This window comes from Molossus molossus, unplaced genomic scaffold, assembly GCF_014108415.1.
Source record: "Molossus molossus isolate mMolMol1 unplaced genomic scaffold, mMolMol1.p scaffold_m16_p_2, whole genome shotgun sequence".
NCBI classification, from domain to species: Eukaryota; Metazoa; Chordata; class Mammalia; order Chiroptera; family Molossidae; genus Molossus; species Molossus molossus.
Window position 1 is genome coordinate 55,826,190 of NW_023425355.1, and position 19,486 is coordinate 55,845,675.

The 19,486-nt window shown below is 38.6% G+C and overlaps 1 protein-coding gene and 1 non-coding gene across 4 annotated transcripts in view; one reads left to right on the forward strand and one right to left on the reverse strand.

Moving 5' to 3' along the window:
• Positions 1 to 19,486, reverse strand: part of TENM1 (teneurin transmembrane protein 1) — an 883,219-nt gene that overhangs the window by 41,061 nt on the left and 822,672 nt on the right. The window lies entirely within an intron of this gene.
• LOC118636807 lies at positions 5,780 to 5,840 on the forward strand. The gene has a single exon (XR_004960784.1). It is a non-coding gene; the product is annotated as a U7 small nuclear RNA (small nuclear RNA).

Consider the following 19,486-nt stretch of genomic DNA (forward strand, 5'->3'; position numbering starts at 1 on the left):
TTAAAATGCCACAAATTAAAGACAAAGAGAGAATCCTAAAAGCAGCAAGAGATAAGCAACAGGTTACCTACAAAGGTAACCCCATAAGGCTCTCAGCTGACTTCTCACAAGAAACACTACAGGCCAGAAGAGAATGGCATGAAGTAATCAAAGTCATGAAAAACAAGAATCTGAATCCAAGACTACTCTACCCAGCAAGGCTATCATTCAAAATAGAAGATCAAATAAAGAGCTTCCCAGACAAAAAAAGGCTAAGGGAATACATTAGCACCAAACCAGCACTGCAAGAAATGTTAAAAGGACTGCTGCAATTAGCAGTAGAAATGGGAAGAGAAATAGAACTACACTAAAGAAAAATGGCAATAAATAAGTACATATCAATAATCACCTTAAACGTAAATGGATTGAATGCTCCCATAAAGAGACACAGAGTAGCTGATTGGATAAGAAAGCATGACTCATCTATATGTTGTTTACAAGAGATCCACCTCTCAACAAAAGACTCACATAGGTTGAAAGTGAAGGGATGGAAAAAAATTTTCCAAGGAAATGGAAAGCAAAAAAAGCTGGGGTAGCAATTCTCATATCTGATAAAATAGATTTCAAAATGAAGACCATAACTAGAGACAAGGACGGCCACTACATAATATTGAAAGGATCTATCCAACAGGAAGATATAACCTTGATAAACATATATGCACCCAATATAGGAGCACCAAAATATATTAAAAATCTTCTGGAGGACTTCCAAGGGGAAATCGACAACAATACAGTCATAGCAGGGGACTTCAACACCCCGTTGACAGCACTGGATAGATCCTCTAGGCAAAAAATTAGCAAGGAAACAGAGACTCTAAATGAAACACTAGACCAAATGGATTTAATAGATATCTACAGAGAATTACACCCCAAAACTACAGAATACACATTCTTCTCAAGTGCACGTGGGACATTCTCAAAGATAGACCACATGATAGGACACAAACTAAATCTGTACAAGTTCAAGAAGATTGAAATTATATCAAGCATCTTCTCAGATCACAATGGCATGAAACAAGAAATCAATTGCAACAAGAACATGCAAAGACATTTCAACACATGGAGGCTAAATAGCATGTTATTAAACAATGAATGGGTCACCGAGGAGATCAAGGAAGAAATTAAAAACTTCCTGGAAACCAATGAAAATGAACACACAACAACACAAAATCTATGGGATGCAGCGAAAGCAGTTCTGAGAGGGAAGTTCATAGCACTACAGGCCTACCTCAAAAAACAAGAAAAATTTCTAATTGACTGTCTAACCCCACAACTTAAAGAATTAGAAAGCAAACAAAAAGAAAACCCCAGAGCAAGTAGAAGGCAGGAAATAGTAAAGATCAGAGCAGAAATAAATGACATAGAGATCAAAAAATCAATTCAAAGGATCAATGAAACAAAGAGCTGGTTTTTCGAAAAGATAAACAAGATTGATGGACCCTTAGCTAGACTCACCAAGAAACAAAGGGAGAGAACCCAAATACACAAAATCAGAAATGAAAGAGGAGAAGTAACAACCAACACCACGGAAATACAAAAGATCATTAACAACTACTATGAACAACTATATGGCAACAAATTCGACAATCTCAGCGAAATGGACAAATTTCTAGAAACACACAGGCTCCCAAAACTAGAGATAGAAAACTTGAACAGACCAATAACAACTAAGGAAATTGAAGAGGTAATCAAGACTCTCCCAGCAAACAAAAGCCCAGGCCCAGATGGTTTCACGGGGGAGTTTTACCGAACATTCAAAAAAGAACTAACACCCATTCTCCTAAAACTATTTCAAAAAATTCAAGAAGAAGGAAGACTTCCAAACACGTTCTATGAAGCCAGCATAATTCTGATTCCAAAACCAGAAAAAGATACTACGAAGAAAGAAAACTACAGGCCAATATCCGTGATGAACATAGATGCCAAAATCCTGAACAAAATATTAGCAAATCGGATCCAGAAATACATCAAAAAAATTATTCACCATGACCAAGTGGGATTCATTCCAGGGATGCAAGGCTGGTACAATATTCTCCAATGAATAAACGTGATACACCACATAAACAAAATGAAGAATAAAAACCACATGATCATATCAATAGATGCCGAAAAAGCATTCGACAAAATCCAGCATCCATTTCTGATAAAAACGCTCAGCAATGTAGGAATAGAGGGATCATATCTCGACATAATAAAGGCCATATATGAAAGACCTACAGCCAACATCATACTCAATGGACAGAAACTAAAAACATTTCCATTAAGAACAGGAACAAGACAGGGATGTCCACTTTTGCCACTCTTATTTAACATTGTACTCGAAGTCTTAGCCACAGCAATCAGACATGAAGAAAAAATAAAAGGGATCCAAATTGGAAAGGAGGACGTGAAACTGTCATTATTTGCAGATGACATGATATTGTACATAGAAAACCCTAAGGCCTCCATCAAAAATCTATTAGACTTAATAAATGAATTTGACAAAGTAGCAGGATACAAAATTAACGTCAAGAAATCGACGGCATTCTTGTACATCAATGATGAACTCACAGAAAGAGAAACTGAAAAAACAATCCCATTTACCATCGCTCCAAAAAAATTACGATACCTAGGAATAAACTTAACCAAAGAAGTAAAGGACCTATTTCCAGAAAACTACAGGTCATTGAAAAAAGAAATAGAGGAAGATATAAAAAAGTGGAAGCACATACCCTGTTCATGGATTGGAAGAATTAACATAATTAAAATGTCCATACTACCCAAAGCAATCTATAGATTCAATGCAATCCCCATCAAAATACCAACGACATATTTCATAGAACTAGAACAAATACTTCAAAAGTTCATATGGAACCAAAAAAGACCCCGAATAACCACAGCAATCTTGAAAAAGAAGAACAAAGTAGGTGGGATCACAATACCAGATATCACGTTATACTACAAAGCGACTGTAACCAAAACAGCCTGGTACTGGCACAAGAACAGGCTTATAGACCAGTGGAACAGAACTGAAATCCCAGAAATGGCCCCAAGGCAATACGCTCAATTAATATTTGACAAAGGTGGCAAGAGCATACAGTGGAGTAAAGACAGCCTCTTTAATAAATGGTGTTGGGAAAATTGGACAGGTAAATGCAAAAAAATGAAACTAGACCATCAACTTACACCCTACACAAAAATAAACTCAAAATGGATAAAAGACTTAAATGTGACCCGTGAATCCATAAAAATTCTAGAAGAAAATGTAGGCAACAAAATTTCAGACATCATACGGAGCAGAATTTTCACTGATACATCACCTAAGGCAACAGAAATAAAGGAGAAAATGAACACATGGGACTACATCAAACTAAAAAGCTTCTGCACAGCAAAAGAAACAATCATCAAAATGGAAAGGCAACCCACTGTATGGGAGAACATCATTGCCAATGATGTATCAGATAAGGGGTTAATTTCCAATATATATAGAGTGCTCATACAACTCCACAAAAGGAAGACAAAGAACCCAATTAAAAAATGGGCAGAGGAGCTGAATAGACACCTCTCCAAACAGGACATACAAATGGCCAAGAGACATATGAAGAAATGCTCAACATCACTAATCATCAGAGAGATGCAAATTAAAACAACAATGATGTATCACCTCACACCTGTCAGAATGGCCGCCATCAACAAATCATCAAACAACAAGTGTTGGCGAGGGTGTGGAGAAAAGGGGACTCTAATACACTGCTGGTGGGAATGCAGACTGGTGCAGCCGCTATGGAAAACAATATGGTGCTACCTCAAAAAATTAAAAATTGAACTTCCATTTGACCCAGTGATCCCACTGCTGGGAATATACCCTAAGAAGCCTGAAACACCAATCAGGAAGAATATATGTACCCCCATGTTCATAGCAGCACTATTTACAATAGCTAAGATCTGGAAACAGCCCAAGTGTCCACCAGTAGACGAATGGATAAAAAAGCTGTGGTACATATACACAATGGAGTACTATGCAGCGGTAAGAAAGAAAGATCTCTTATCCTTTGAGACGACATGGAGGGACCTGGAAAGTATTATCCTAAGTGAAAGAAGCCAAGCAGAAAAAGACAAATACCACATGATCTCACTTATATACGGAATATAATGAACATAGCAGTCTGAGGAATACAGTAGACCCAGACACATGGAAGTAGGGCACAGACTGACATCCCTCAGAAGAGGGGATGGGGGTGGGGGGGTGGGAAGAGATAAACCACAGAACTTATATGCATGTATGCATGACCAATGGACATGGACAACTAAACCGGGGACAGTGTGGAGGGGGGGTGGGGTGGGGGTGCCAATGGGGTAAAAAGGTAAAATATCTGTAACAAAAAAATAAATAAAAATTCATAAAATAAAAATAAATAAATAAATAAATAAATAAATAAATAAATAAATAAATAAAAAGAGGTTCCCAGACAAAAAAAAGGCTATGGGAATACTTTAGCACCAAACCAGCACTGCAAGAAATGTTAAAAGGACTGCTATAATTACCAGGAGAAATGGGAAGAAAAATAGAACACACTAAACAAATATGGCAATAAATAAGGACATATCAATAATCACCTTAAATGTAAATGGAGTGAATGCTCCGATAAAAAGACACAGAGTAGCTGATTGGATAGGAAAGCATGACTCATATCTATGTGTTTACAAGAGACCAACCACACAACAAAAGGCTCACATAGGCTGAAAGTGAATGGATGGGGAAAACAAAAAAGAAACAAACAAAAAAACTTCCAAGCAAACAGAAAGGAAAAAAGAGCTGGGGTAGCAATCCTAATATTTGATGAAATAGACTTCAATAGAAAGGCCATAATTAGAGACAAAGAAAGCCACTTCATAAAATTGAAGATATTCCAACAGGAAGATATAACCTTGGTAAAAATATATGCACCTGATAGGAGCAACAAAATACATTAAAAAACTTCTGGAGGACTTCAAAGTAGAAATCACCAGGAATACAATCATAGCAGGGGACTTCAACAGCCCACTGACATCGCTGGATAGATCCTCTAGACAAAATATTGTCCAGGAAGCACAGACTCTAAATGATACACTAGGTCAAATGGATTTAATAGATATGTACAGAAAATCACACCCCCAAACTTTAGAATTTACATTCTTCTCAAGTGCACATGGGACATTCTCAAAGATAGACCACATGTTAGGACACAAACTAAGTCTCTACAAGTTCAAAAAAATTGAAATCATATCAAGCATCTTCTCAAATCACAGTGACATGAAACTAGGAATCAATTACAATACAAACACTCAAGTCTGGCTGGTGTGGCTCAGTGTTTGAGCATCGATCCATGCACCAAGAGGTTGCCTGTTTGATTCCCGGTCAGGACACATGCCCAGGTTGTGAGCCCAACCCCCAGTGGGGGGCATTCAGGAGGCGGCCAATAGATGTTCTCTCTCATCGAAGTTTCTCTCTCTCTCTTCTTCTCATTTTCTCTCTCTGTAAAATCAATAAAGGAAAAAAAAAAATTTAAAAAACCTCAAAAACATTCTAACACTAGGAGGCTAAATACCATGTTACTAAACAATGAAAGGATTACCAAGAAGACCAAGGAAGAAATTAAAAACTTCCTGAAAACCAATGAAAATGAACACACAACAACAAAAAATCTATGGGATACAGCGAGAGCAGTCCTGAGTGGGAAGTTCATAGCACTACAGGCCTACCTCAAGAAACAAACAAAAAAAGTACTTACAGCTCATTTTGAATTTGTCTAGTAGGTCTTCTGGTTTTCACCAGAGCCCCCCCCCCCCAAAAAAAAAAAGAAACAAAAAAAAATTCTAATTGACTATCTAACCTCACAATTCAAAGAACTAGAAACCAAATAAAAAGAAAACTAAGAGCAAGTAGAGGAAAGAAATAGTAAAGGTCAGAGCAGAAATAAACTACATAAAGACTGAAAAAACAATTCAAAAGATCAATCAAAGCAAGAACTGATTTGTTAAAAGATAAACAAGACTGATGGACCCTTAGACCCACCAAAAAACAGAGGACCCAAACAAATAGAATCAGAAATGAAAGAGGAAAAATAACAATTGACACCATAGAAATATAAAGGATTGTTAACAAATACTATGAACAATTGTACGCAAACAATTAGACAATCTAGGCGAAATGGACAAATTTCTATTATCACACAGTCTCCCAAAATTTAACTGGGAAGAGATAGAAAACTTGAACAGACCAATAACAACTAAGGTAATTGAAGATGTAATCAAGAAACTCTGAGCAAATAAAAGCCTGGGCCCAGATGGCTTCTCAGGGGAGTTTTATGAAACATTCAAAGAAGATCTAACACCCATTCTCCTTAAACTGTTAGAAAAAAATCCAAGAAAAAGGATGACTTCCAAACTCGTTTGATGAGGCCAGCATAATTCTAATTCAAAAACCAGATAAAGACACTACAGGTCAATATCCCTGATGAACATACATCCTTAACAAAATATTAGCAAATTGGATCCAGCAATACATTCAAAATTATTCACCATGACCAAGTGCGATTCATCCCAGGGATGCAAAGCTAGTACAATATTCACGGATCAATAAATATAATACACCACATAAACAAAATGAAAGATAAAAATCATATGATCACATCAATAGATTCTAAAAAAGCATTTGACAAAATCCAGCACACATTTCTGATAAAAACACTCAGCAATGTGGGAATACAGAAATCATATCTTGACATAATAAAGGCCAATATCATACTCAATGGGCCAAAACTACAAGCATGTCCCTTAAGAACAGAAACAAGACAGGGATGACCACTTTCGCCATTCTTATTTAACATAGTACTGGAAGTTTTAGCCACAGAAATTTGACACGAAGAAAAAATAAAAGGGATCTAAATTGGAAACAAAGAAGTGAAACTGTCATTATTTGCAGATGACATGATATTTTACATAGAAAACCCTAAAGTCTCCATCAAAAATCTACCAGATTTAGCACTGGCCTGTTTGGCTCAGCGGTTGGAGCTTCAGCCTGCAGACCAGAGAGTCCCAGGTTTGGTTCCCGCTAGGGGCACGTACAAAATATAAAAGAAGAAAAATCTACCAGATTTAATAAACAAATTTGGCAAGGTAGCAGGGTACAAAATCAACATCAAGAAAAGAATGACATTCTTATACACAAACGATGAACTCACAGAAAAAGAAACTAAAAAATAATTCCATTTATCATTGCTACAAAAAATTAAAACACTTAGGAATAAACTTAACTAAAGAACAAATGAACCTATTTGCATAAAACAACAGGACACTAAAAAAAGAAATAGAGGAAGATATAAAAAAGTGGAAGCATATACGTTGTTCATGGATTGGAAGAATTAACAGCATTAAAATGTCCATACTACCCAAAGCGATCTATGGATTCAATGCAATCTCCATTAAAATACCAATGACATACTTCACAGAACTAGAACAAATACTCCAAATTTTATTTGGAACCAAAAAAGACCCCAAATAGCCAAAGAAATATCGAAAAAGAAGAACAAAGTAGGAGGGATCACAATACCAAATATAGGTTATACTACAAGGCCATTGTCATCAAAGCAGCCTAGTACTGGCACACAAACAGGCATATAGATCAGCGGAACAGAATAGAGAACACAAAAATTGACCCAAGACATTATACTCAATTAATGTTTGACAAAGGTGGCGAGAGCATACAATGGAGTAAAGACAGCCTCTTTAATAAATGATGTTGGGAAAATTGGACAGCTACATGCAAAAGAATGTAACTAGACCACCAACTTAAACCATACAGAAGAATAAACTCAAAATGGATAAAGGACTTAAATGTGATTCATGAAGCCATAAAACTTCTAGAGGAAATTGTGGGCAGCAAAATTTCAGACATCACACGCAGCAGAATTTTCACTGATACAACACCTAAGGCAAGAGATACAAGGGGAAAAATAATACATGGGACTACATCAAACTAAAAATCTTCTGCACAATGAAGGAAACAAGCACCAAATGGATAGGGAACCCACTATATTGGAGAACATAATCGCCAATGATACATCAGATAAGGGGTTAATTTCCAAAATACACATAGTATTCACAGAGCTCAACAAAAGGAAGGCAAAGAACCCTATTAAAAAATGAGCAGAGGGACTTCTGGTCAAGATGGCGGTGTAAGTAAACGCGGTATCGTGTCCTTCCACAACCACATCAAAGTTACAACTAAACTACAGAAAAACCATTATTCAAAACCGCCCGAAATCAAGGTGAATGGAAGTCCTACAACTACGGAATTAAAGTAGCAGCCACACCGAGACCTGTAGAAGGGGCGGAGGCACGACAGGCTGGTCCCACACCTACGTGTGGTGGATAAAATTCAGGAGGATACCTCAGCTGGGAAGACCTTCCCTGAGGACTGAAGGGTCCCCATCCCACAACAGATGCCTCGCTCAGGTTCCAGTGCCAGAAAGAGAAGTCCCCATAACTTATGGCTGGAAAAACCAGCGGGAACTGAGGCTCAGGGAAGCTGATGCGGCTGGAGCCCCAGGTAGCTCCTTAAAGGGCCCGCGCACAGACTTATCGGACTCTCTCCCTCTAAGCTTGGAGGGGAGGCAGCTCGAGGGGCACCAGGGACATACAGGGAAGAACTGAGCTGTTTGGTTCTGGAGCGAGGGCGGGAGAGAGGGCTTTCTCCTGGACAAACGTGCTGTCAGAGGCCTTTGTTCCTTTGGTGAGCCCTTCCCTGGGGCGGCAGACAGTCCCCAAATCTGGGACTCCAGCAACCTGGCTCACACTGGTAGCCCCGCCCTGGTGACTCCCTGAGGCCCCGCCGCAACCAACTTTCAGGCCCACCTAAGCTGTTGCTAGTTGCTTAACCATAGGATTGGCCTGTCTTGGATCCTGCTTCAGGTTTTCCTAAATTTTTCAAATAAGCAGCATCTGGTCTGAGCTAGCCTCATACCTCATGTTAAGTAATACATAGAAACAGACACAGAGAGGCAGCCAAAATGAGGAGACAAAGAAACAGGTCCCAAATGAAAGAACAGAACAAAACCCCAAGAAAAGAGCTAAGTGAAATGGAGATAAGCAACCTAACAGATGCTGAGGTCAAAATACTGCTTATGACTTCTGGTCAAGATGGCGGTGTAGGTAAACGCGGTATCGCATCCTCCCACAACCACATCAAAGTTACAACTAAACTACAGAACAACCATCATTCAAAACCGCCTGAAATCAAGCTGAATGGAAGTCATACAACTACGGAACTAAGAAAAAAAAAGCAGCTACATCCAGACTGGTAGGAGAAGCGGCGGCGCAGGGCTGGTCCCACACCCAAGAGTGGCGGATAAAAATCAGGAGGCTCCCGCGGCTGGGAAGGTCCTTCCTGAGGACTGAGGGGTCCCCGTCCCACACCAGGTGCCCCGCTCAGGGTTCCAGTGCCAGGAAGAGAAGTCTCCATAACTTCTGGCTGGAAAAACCAGCGGAAACTGAGGCTCAGGGAAGCTGACCTGGCTGGAGCCCCAGGCAGCTCCCTAAAGGGCCGGCGCACAGACTTATCGGACTCTCTCCCTCTAAGCTCGGAGGGGAGGCAGCTCGAGGGGCACCAGAGACATACAGGGAAGAACTGAGCTGTTTGGCACTGGAGCGAGGGCTGGAGGGGGGCTTCCTCGGGGACAAACGTGCTGTAAGAGGCTTTTGTTCCTTTGGTGAGCCCTTCCCGGGGCGGCAGACAGAAGCCATATCTGGGACTCCAGCAACCTGGCTCACACTGGTAGCCCCGCCCTGGTGACTCCCTGATGCCCCGCCACGCCCCACACAACTTTCAAGCCCACCCAAGCTGTTGCCACTTGCTTAACCATAGGATTGGCCGGTCTTGAATCCTGCTTCAGGTTTTTCCTAAATTCTTTCAAACGAGCAGCATCGGGTCTCAGCGAGCCCCATACCTCTCATTAAATAATACACTGAAACAAACACAGGGAGGCAGCCAAAATCAGGAGACAAAGAAACAGGTCCCAAATGAAAGAACAGAACAAAACCCCAATAAAAGAACTAAGCGAAAGGGAGATGGGCAACCTAACAGATGCTGAGTTCAAAATACTGCTTATAAGGATGCTCAATGAACTTAGTGAGAACCTCAGTGAACTTAGGGAAGGCCTCAAGAGCATAAAAAAGGACCAGTTAGAAATCATGGATACACAGAATTGAAGGAGGTATTAACTGAAATAAAGAATAATTTACACAGCTTCAATAATAGAGTATGTAAATCCAAGGAGCAAACCATCGATTTGGAATATAAGAAAGCAAAAAATCCCCAATCAGAACAGCAAAAAGAAAAAAGAATCCAAAAAAAATGAGGATAGTGTAAGGAGCCTCTGGGACAACTTCAAGCGTGCCAACATTCGCATCTTGGGGGTGCCCGAAGGAGAAGAGAGAGAACAAGAAATCGAAAAACTGTTTGAAACAATAATGGCAGAAAACTTTCCTAACTTGGTGAAGGAAACACACATACAAGTCCAGGAAGCGCAGAGAGTCCCAAACGAGATGAACCCCAAGAGGCCCACACCAAGACACATTATCATCAAAATGCAAAATGTTCAAGACAAAGAGAGAATCTTAAAAGCAGCAAGAGAAAGGCAGCTAGTTACCTACAAGGGAGTACCCATTAGGCTGTCAGCTGATTTCTCAAAAGAAACTTTGCAGGCCAGAAGGGAGTGGCAAGAAATATTTAGAGTGGTGAAAAGCAAGAACCTACAACAAAGATTACTCTATCCTGCAAAGCTGTCATTTAGAATCGATGGCCATATAAAGAGTTTCCCAGACAAAAAAAAGTTAAAGTAGTTCATCACCACCAAACCGTTATTATATGAAATGTTGAAGGGTCCTTTTGAAGAAAAAGATAAAATGTATGAACAAAGAAAATGGCAATAAATACATATATATATAAATACATATATATCTACAAACAAAATGAACAGGCAGAACAGAAACATTCTCATAGATACAGAGAACATTTTATCAGTTGCTAGATGGGAGAGTTGTTGGGGGAATGGGTGAAAAAGGTGAAGGGATTAAGAAGTACACATTCATTGATAGACTGACAAACCTCAAAGGGAAAGGGTTTGGGGGGTGGGAAGAAATAAACCAAATAATTTATATGCATAACCAATGGACACAGACAATAGTGCGGGAAAAGGCAGGAGGGGGGCGGGAGTGGGGAGGAGAGGGTCAATGGGGGAAAAATGAGGAACATTTGTAATACATTCAACAATAAAGATTAAAAAAAAAAAAGTCTCTGAAAAAAAAAAAAAGAGCAGAAGACCTAAATAGACACCTCTCCAAAAAGGACATACAAATGGCCAAGAGACATATGAAAAAGTGCTCAATGTACTAATTATGAGAGAGATGCAAATTAAAACAGCTATGAGGTATCACCTCACACCTGTCAGAATGGCCGCCATCATCAAATCATCAAACAAGTGTTGGCGAGGGTGTGGAGAAAAGGGGACTCTAGTACACTGCTGGTGGAAATGCAGACTGGTGCAGCCACTATGGAAAACAATATGGCATTTCCTCAAAACACTACAAATTGAACTGCTATTTGACCCAGTGATCCCATTTCTAGTAATATATCCTAAGAAGCCTGAAATACCAATCAGAAATATATGTACCCCTATATTCATAGCAGCACTATTTACAATTGCTAAGATCTGGAAGCAGCCCAAGTGTCCATCAGTAGATAAGTGGATAAAAAAGCTGTGGTACATATACACAATGAAATACTAATCAGGTATTAGAAAGAAAGATCTCGTGTCCTTTGAGACGACATGGAGGGGCCTAGAGAGTATTATGCTAAAGTAAAAAAGCCAATGAGAGAAAGACAAATACCACCAGATCTCACTTAGTTGTGGAATATAAAGAACAATATAAGCTGATGAACAAAATAGATCCAGAGGCATAGAAAGGAATACAGTTCAGACTGACAAACTTCAGAGAAGGGAGGTGGGGGGAGGGATGCGATAAACCAAAAAAACTATATGCATATATGCGTAACCAATGGACATAGACAACGATCCTGTGATGGAGAAGGGCAGGATTGGGAGAAGGGTGTCTTGGGTGGGGGAAGGAGAAACATCAGTAACAAAAAATAAATTAATGGATAAATCCTAAAAAATAAATAAATAAGTAAAAGAGATCATGTAAATGCACTGCCTTCTTCAAATAGAGGGCTCCCACAAAGGGCAAGGGCCTCAGGAACTGTCAGCTCAGCCAGGAAATGCAGCAGTGCTGCAACTGACACTTTTGGCCTAGGTCTGGGACCTTTTCAGTTTAATAGAACAGAAGTCTTTGCCAGGGGACTGCTTGGAAAACAAGTAAGGGCATCCTGGCTACTCTTTCAGACTTGTGGGCGAGGAAGACTTGACTGCCATGTGAGTAGCTAGGGCCATTCCTCAGACTTCAATGTGGCAGGGTCATTGCATTTAGAAGCCTGCCAGCCTCTCAGGTCAGAACCCCTGTTTCCTTTGGCCAATATTTCTTCCTTGACATTCAGCTCCCTGTTAGCCATTTCTCTCTGGTCAGCTTTTTCTCTGACACTCAGGACATTTAGGGGCAGTGAAGCATCAAGTACTAACACTTGGGGCGTAGAATTTTTATCCAGGTCCAAGTCAAACGGAATTATGAAAATCAATGGATTATTTAAACAATATTACACTACACAGTACATGCCCACATTCTACCACTGCACAAGATTTACTTTAAAATACCATGTGTATTATCCAGTGTTCGTGGTCATCTGTGTCATTTTTCGTCTCTATCGATGAAGATCATCGAAATTTGAATGGATTACTGGCTTCACTATCTCTCCATAGCAGACCTCCATCCTGCCAAATTTTCTTTTTTTCTTTTTTTTGTCTCATCTCAGAAAAGAAATTATATTTTCACCTGGGCAAACCATTTTTCCCCTTTGGCCACAGAAGGCAGCCTCCCTATTACCTCAGAGAAATGCTTGAGGTTTTTAGGAGGGCCTGATCGCAGTGGAAAGGCCACCCTCTACTATGTCAGCATGGTTCTGACCCTGATTAGAATAGTAGGTCATATTCTGTGTTCCTTAAGTTCAGAAGGACAAGGAAACACTTGAAGGAGTGTTCATGACTGGCTAATACAAAGAATAAATATGCAAGTCAGATTTAGTACAGAGCAGACCAAAGGAAGAATTAATTACATTATGTAGCTTGAAAATTGCTCATTTCTTTACACACAGGTAGGAAGGAGCAGGGGCTTGCTATGGCCAGTGTGGCTCAGTTGGTTGGAGGGTTGTCCTGTGCAGCAGAAGGCCATGGGTTCGATTCTTGGTCAGGGCACATGTCCAGGTTGCAAGTTTAATCCCTGGTCGGGGTGCCTGTATGTGGTTACCGATCAATGTTTCTCTTTCACGTTGACATTTCTCTCTCTCTCTCCCCCTCTTTCTAAATTGATAAAACCATATCTTTGGGCGAGGGTTAATAAAAAAAAGGAGTAGAGGTAGTGTTTTGTTAAAGACTCCTGTTTAGCACCAGAATGGATTGCTTTGGTAGGAAGATAAACTTTCTCCTTTTCACAAACGCTATTTGGTCAAGAGGGTTTCAGCATACTCCTGGCTGGAGCTAAGAAGGTGGGAGAAGGAAGAAATGAATACTCAGACTTTCTTTCTATTTAATAGTGCTATCACATTTCTCTTTTCCTGCGACTGAAAAGAATGTCTCCTAGCCCTCCAGACTTCCCGTAGTCACTCTTGTAATTCCAAATCTTCTTCCTTTTTCTAGAAGGCAATGTAGTAGTAGTGGAAAGAGCACTGGACTAGAAGCTTAAAGACCCAACTCAAGACTTAGTCAACTAGCAATGAGTATGGGCAAGTTACTTCCCTAATGTGGGCCTCAGGTTCCTCATTTGTAAAATAACCTCTGATGTCTCCTTGTGGCTGAAAATTCCATGATTACCTCCATGTGAATGTCTGTGTTTGCCATCTCGTAATGGCCCTAGATTGATTATTCAACAACAATGATGTTAGTTGATACATTTTCACTCACTGCCAGCTGAGTCCTGGTGAAAGGCTTGGGCTGCACTCACCACACATGTCTTGCTTGCTACACATTGCATTAACGTACCACCAGTGGGAACCAGGCACACTACCTGATCTGACTACAACATTCTCTTTTCTATCTGGCAGCATCAATTTTTCCCTCTATATCGGACCACTTTCATCAGCATACAAAAACACTGTTATTTCTCTCATACTAAAAAACTCTTTCTGTTTACTCCATTTATTCAGCTCCTCTTTACAGCAAATCTCAGAAGAGTTCTTTACTCACTGTCCCTAATCTTTCTGCTCTCAGTTGCTCTTTTAAAAACTATTAGTATATATTGAGATACAATTTATATATCATTACAGTCACTGTTTTAAAGTACGCAACTTAAGAGCTTTCACTATATTCACAATGTATGCAACCACTGCTACCACTTCTAGAACGTTTCCATCTCTCCCCAAATAAACCTTACTCATTTAGTCATTTCCCATTCACTCCTCTCCCCAGCTCTAGGAATTTGCCTTTTCTGAGCATTTCATATAAATGGTACTATACAATATTTATCCAATTGTGTCTGGCTTATTTCACATAACATACTGTTTTTGAGGTTCAACCATGCTGTATCATGCATCAGAACTTTATTCCTTCTTACAGATGAATAATATTCCATGGTATGGATATACCATATTTTGTTTGTCAACTGACAACTTGATGGACATGGGTTCTTTACACATTTTGGCTATCATGAATACCACTGTTATGAACATGTGAGTATCCATTCTCTCTTAAACTTGTTTGGCTCAGCACATGTTCTACTCAAGGTCAACAATGATCTGCACAGTGCTATACTGGTAAATTCTCAGTCCTCATCTTCCTTGACTTATCAGGAGCATTTGGCACAACTGATCACTGCATCCTGTTTTACTTGGTTTCCGGGCATCCTCTCTTCCTGGTTTTTTCTTTCTTTATTATTATTATTTTTTTATTAATTTATTTTTGTTACAGATGTTTATCCTCTTTCCTCCATTGACAGCATCCTCCTGCCCCCTGCCCCCCACAGAATTGTTGTGTATGTCCATTGGTTATTCATATATGCATAAAAGTTCTTTGGTCATGTAAGTTCTTTGGTTTATCTCTTCCTTCTCCCCTGCCCCTCTCTTACATGTTTGTCAATTTGGACCCTACTTCTATGTCTCTGAGACTATTTTGTTCATCAGCTTATTTTGTTCATTATATCACACTAATAAGTGAGATCATGTGGTATATATGTTTCTCTGATAGGCTTATTCCTCTTAGCATAATACTTTCCAGGTCCCTCTATGTCCTCTCAAAGGATAAGAGATCTTTCTTTCTTACAGCTGCATAGTGTTTTATTGTGTATATGTACCACACCTCTTTTATTCACTCATCTGTTGATGGACACTTGGGCTGTTTCCAAATCGTAGCGATTGTAAATAGTGCTGCTATGAACATAGGGGTGGATATATCCTTTCTGATTGGTATTTCAGGCTTCTTAGGATATATTCCTAGAAATGGGACCACTGGGTCAAATGGAAGTTCAATTTTTAATTTTTTGAGAAAACATCATATTGTTTTCCGTAGTGGCTGCAATAGTCTGCATTCCCACCAGCATTGTACTTGAGTCCCCTCTTCTCCACACCCACACCAGCTCCTGTTGTGCGATGATTTGTTGATAGCAGCCATTCTGGCAGGTGTGAGGTGATAATCATTTTAATTTGCATCTCTCTGATAATTACTGATGAGCATTTTTTTAATATGTCTCTTGGCTATTTATATGTTCTTTTTAGAAGGGTGTCTATTTAGGTTCTCTGCCCATTTTTTAATTGGATTCTTTGTCTTCCTTTTGTAGAGTTGTATGAGTACTCTATATATTTTAAAAATTAACCCATTATCTGATGTATCATTGGCAATTATGTTCTCCCATATAGTGGGTTCCCTTTCCATTTTGATGCTTTTTTAAAAATTAATTAATTGATTAATTTTTTCTGTGCAGAAGCACTTAGTTTGATGTAATCTCATGTGTTCATATTTCCCTTTGTTTCTGTTGCCTTAGATAATGTATCAGGAGAAATTCTGCTACGTGTGATGTCTGAAATTTTCCTGCCTACATTTTCTTCTAGGATTTTTATGGATTCACGAGTCATATTTAAGTCTTTTATCCATTTTGAGTTTATTCTTTTGTGTGGTGTAAGTTGATTGTTTAGTTTCATTTTTTTGCATGTAGCTGTCCAATTTTCCCAACACCCTTTATTAAAGAGGCTGTCTTTACTCCATTGTATGTTCTTGCTATCTTTGTCAAATATTAATTGAGCATAATGTCTTGTGTCAATTTCTGTGTTTTCTGTTCTGTTCCATTGATCTATATGCCTGTTCTTGTGCCAGTACTAGGCTGTTTTAACTACAGTGGCTTTGTGGTATAACCTAATATCCGGTATTGTGATCCCTCCGATTTTGTTCTTCTATTTCAAGATTGCTATGGCTATTTAGGGTCGTATTTGGATCCATATACCTCTTGGAGTTCTTAATCTAGTTCTGTGAAATATGTCATTGGTATTTTGATGGGGATTGTGTTGAATCTATAGATTGCTTTGGGTAGTATGGACATTTTAATGATGTTAATTCTTCTAATCCATGAACAAGGTATATGCTTCCACTTTTTTATGTTTCTATCTCTCTCTCTCTCTCTTTTTTCAATATCCTATAGTTTTCTGTGAACAGGTCCTTTATTTCTTTGGTTAAGTTTATTCCTAGGTATCTTAATTTTTTTACCACAGTGGTAAATGGGATTTTTTTTTCAGTTTGTCTTTCTGTGAGTTCATTATTGATGTATAAAAATGCCATCAATTTCTTGATGTTTATTTTGTATCCTGCTACTATGCTAAATTCATTTATTAAATCTAGTGGATTTTTGATGGAGTCTTCAGGGTTTTCTAAGTGCAATTTCATGTCATCTGTAATTTATGACAGTTTCACTTCCTCCTTTCCAATTTGGATCTCTTCTATTTTTTCTTCATGTCAAATTGCTGTGGTTAAGACTTCCAGTACTATGTTAAATAAGAGTGGTAAAAGTGGGCATCCCTGTCTTGTTCCTGTTCTTAAAGGAAATGTTTAAATTTTTGTCCATTGAGTATGATGTTGGCTGTAGGTTTTTCATATATGGCCTTTATTATGTCAAAATATGATCCCTCTATTACAACATTACTGAGCATTTTTTATCAGAAATGGGTGCTCGATTGTGTCAAATGCTTTTCCAGCTCCTATGGATATAATTATATGGTTTTTACCTTTCATTTTTTTATGTGATCTATCACATTTATTGATTTGCGAATATTGTATCAGCCTTGCATCACTGGGATGAATCCCACTTGGTCATCATGAACACTTTTTTTAATGTATCGCTGGATCCGATTTGCTAATATTTTGTTCAGGATTTTGGCATCTATGTTCATCAAGGATATTGACCTGTAGTTTTCTTTCTTTGTAGTGTCTTTACCTGGTTTTGGAATTATAATTATGCTGTCCCTATAAGACAAGTTTGGAAATCTTTCTTCTTGGATTTTCTGGAATAGTTTGAGGGGAATGGGTGCTAGATCTTCTTTGAATGTTCGGTAAAACTATCCCATGAAGCCGTCTGCACCTGTGCTTTTGTTTGCTGGGAGTTTCTTGATTACATCTTCAATTACCTTAGTTGTATTGGTCTGTTCAAGTTTTCTATCTCTTCCTGTTTCAATTTTGGGAGACTATGTGATTCTCAAAATTTTTCTATTCCTCTTAGATTTTTTAATTTGTTGGCAAATGTTTATTCATAGTATTCTTTAACAATTCTTTGTATTTCTGTGGTGTCAGTTGTGATTTCTCTTTCATTTCTGATTTTGTTTATTTGGGTCCTCTCTCTTTGTTTCTTGGTGAGTCTGGCTAATGGTCTATCTTGTTTATCTCTTCAAAGAACCAGCTCTTTGTTTCATTAATCTTTTGAATTGCTTTTTTGTCTCTATGTTGTTTATTTTTGTTCTGACCTTAACTATTTCTTTCCTTCTACTTGCTCTAGGTATTTTTTTGTTTGTTTGTTTACTTTCTAGTTCTTTAAGTTGTAGGGTTAAATTGTCAAGTAGGAATTTTTATTTTTTCGTGATGTAGGCCTGCAGTGCTATGAACTTCCCTCTCAGGACTCTTTTTGCTGCATCCCATATATTTTGTGTTGTTGTGTGTTCATTTTCATTAGTTTTCAGGAAGTTTTGGATTTCTTCCTTGACCTCCTTGATAACCCATTCATTGTTTAATAACATGCTATTTAGCCTCCATGTGTTCTAATGTTTTTGAGTGTTTTTATTGTAATTGATTTGTAGTTTAATTCTATTGTTATTTGAGAGGATGCTTGATATAATGTCAATCTCCTTGAATTTGTAGTGACTTAGTATGTTTCCTAACATATGGTCTATCTTTGAGAATGTCCCATGTGCACTTGAGAAAAATGTGAATTCTGCAGTTTTGGGGTGTAATTCTCTGTAGTTATCTATTAAATCTATTTAATCTAGTGCATCATTTAGAGTCTGTGTTTACTTGTTAATTTTTTGTCTAGAGGATCCATTCAGTGATGTTAGTGGGGTGTTGAAGTCCCTTGCTATAATTGTTTTGCTGTTGATTTGTCTTTTGAAGTCCTCCAGAAGTTTTTTGGTGCTTCTATGTTGGATGCATATGTGTTTTCCAAGTTTATATCCTCCTGTTCTTTTCAATATTATGTAGTGGTCTTCTTTGTCTCTAGTTTTGAACTTTCTTTTGAAGTCTATTTTATTGGATATGAGTATTGCAACCTCAGGTTTTTGTTTTGTTTTGTTTTGTTTTGTTTTTCCTTTCAGTATGCTTGGAGCAATTTTTCCATCCCTTTATTTTCAAACTATGTGAGTCTTTTGTTGTGAGATGGGTCTCTTGTAAAGAATATTTATGTGAGTCATGCTTTCTTTCTTTTTTTTTTTTTTTTTATCCTCACCCGAGGACACTTTTTCATTCTTTGTTCAGATAGAGCAGGAGGGAGAGAGAGAGAAACATCGATGTGAAAGGGACACATCGAGTGGCTGCCACCCGCACGACCAACCAGGGCCGGGGACAAACTGCAACCGAGGTACGTGCCCTTAGCGGGAACTGAACCCGGGTCTCTCCGGACCGCAGGCCGACGCTCTAACCGCTGAGCCAAACCAGCCAGGGCGAGTCATGCTTTCTTATCCATTCAGCTACTCTGTATCTTTTGATCTGAGGGTTTAATCCATTTATATTTAAGGTTATTATTGATATGTAGCTATTTATTGCCATTTTTATTATTCTGGTTATGTTTCTTTTTCTATTTC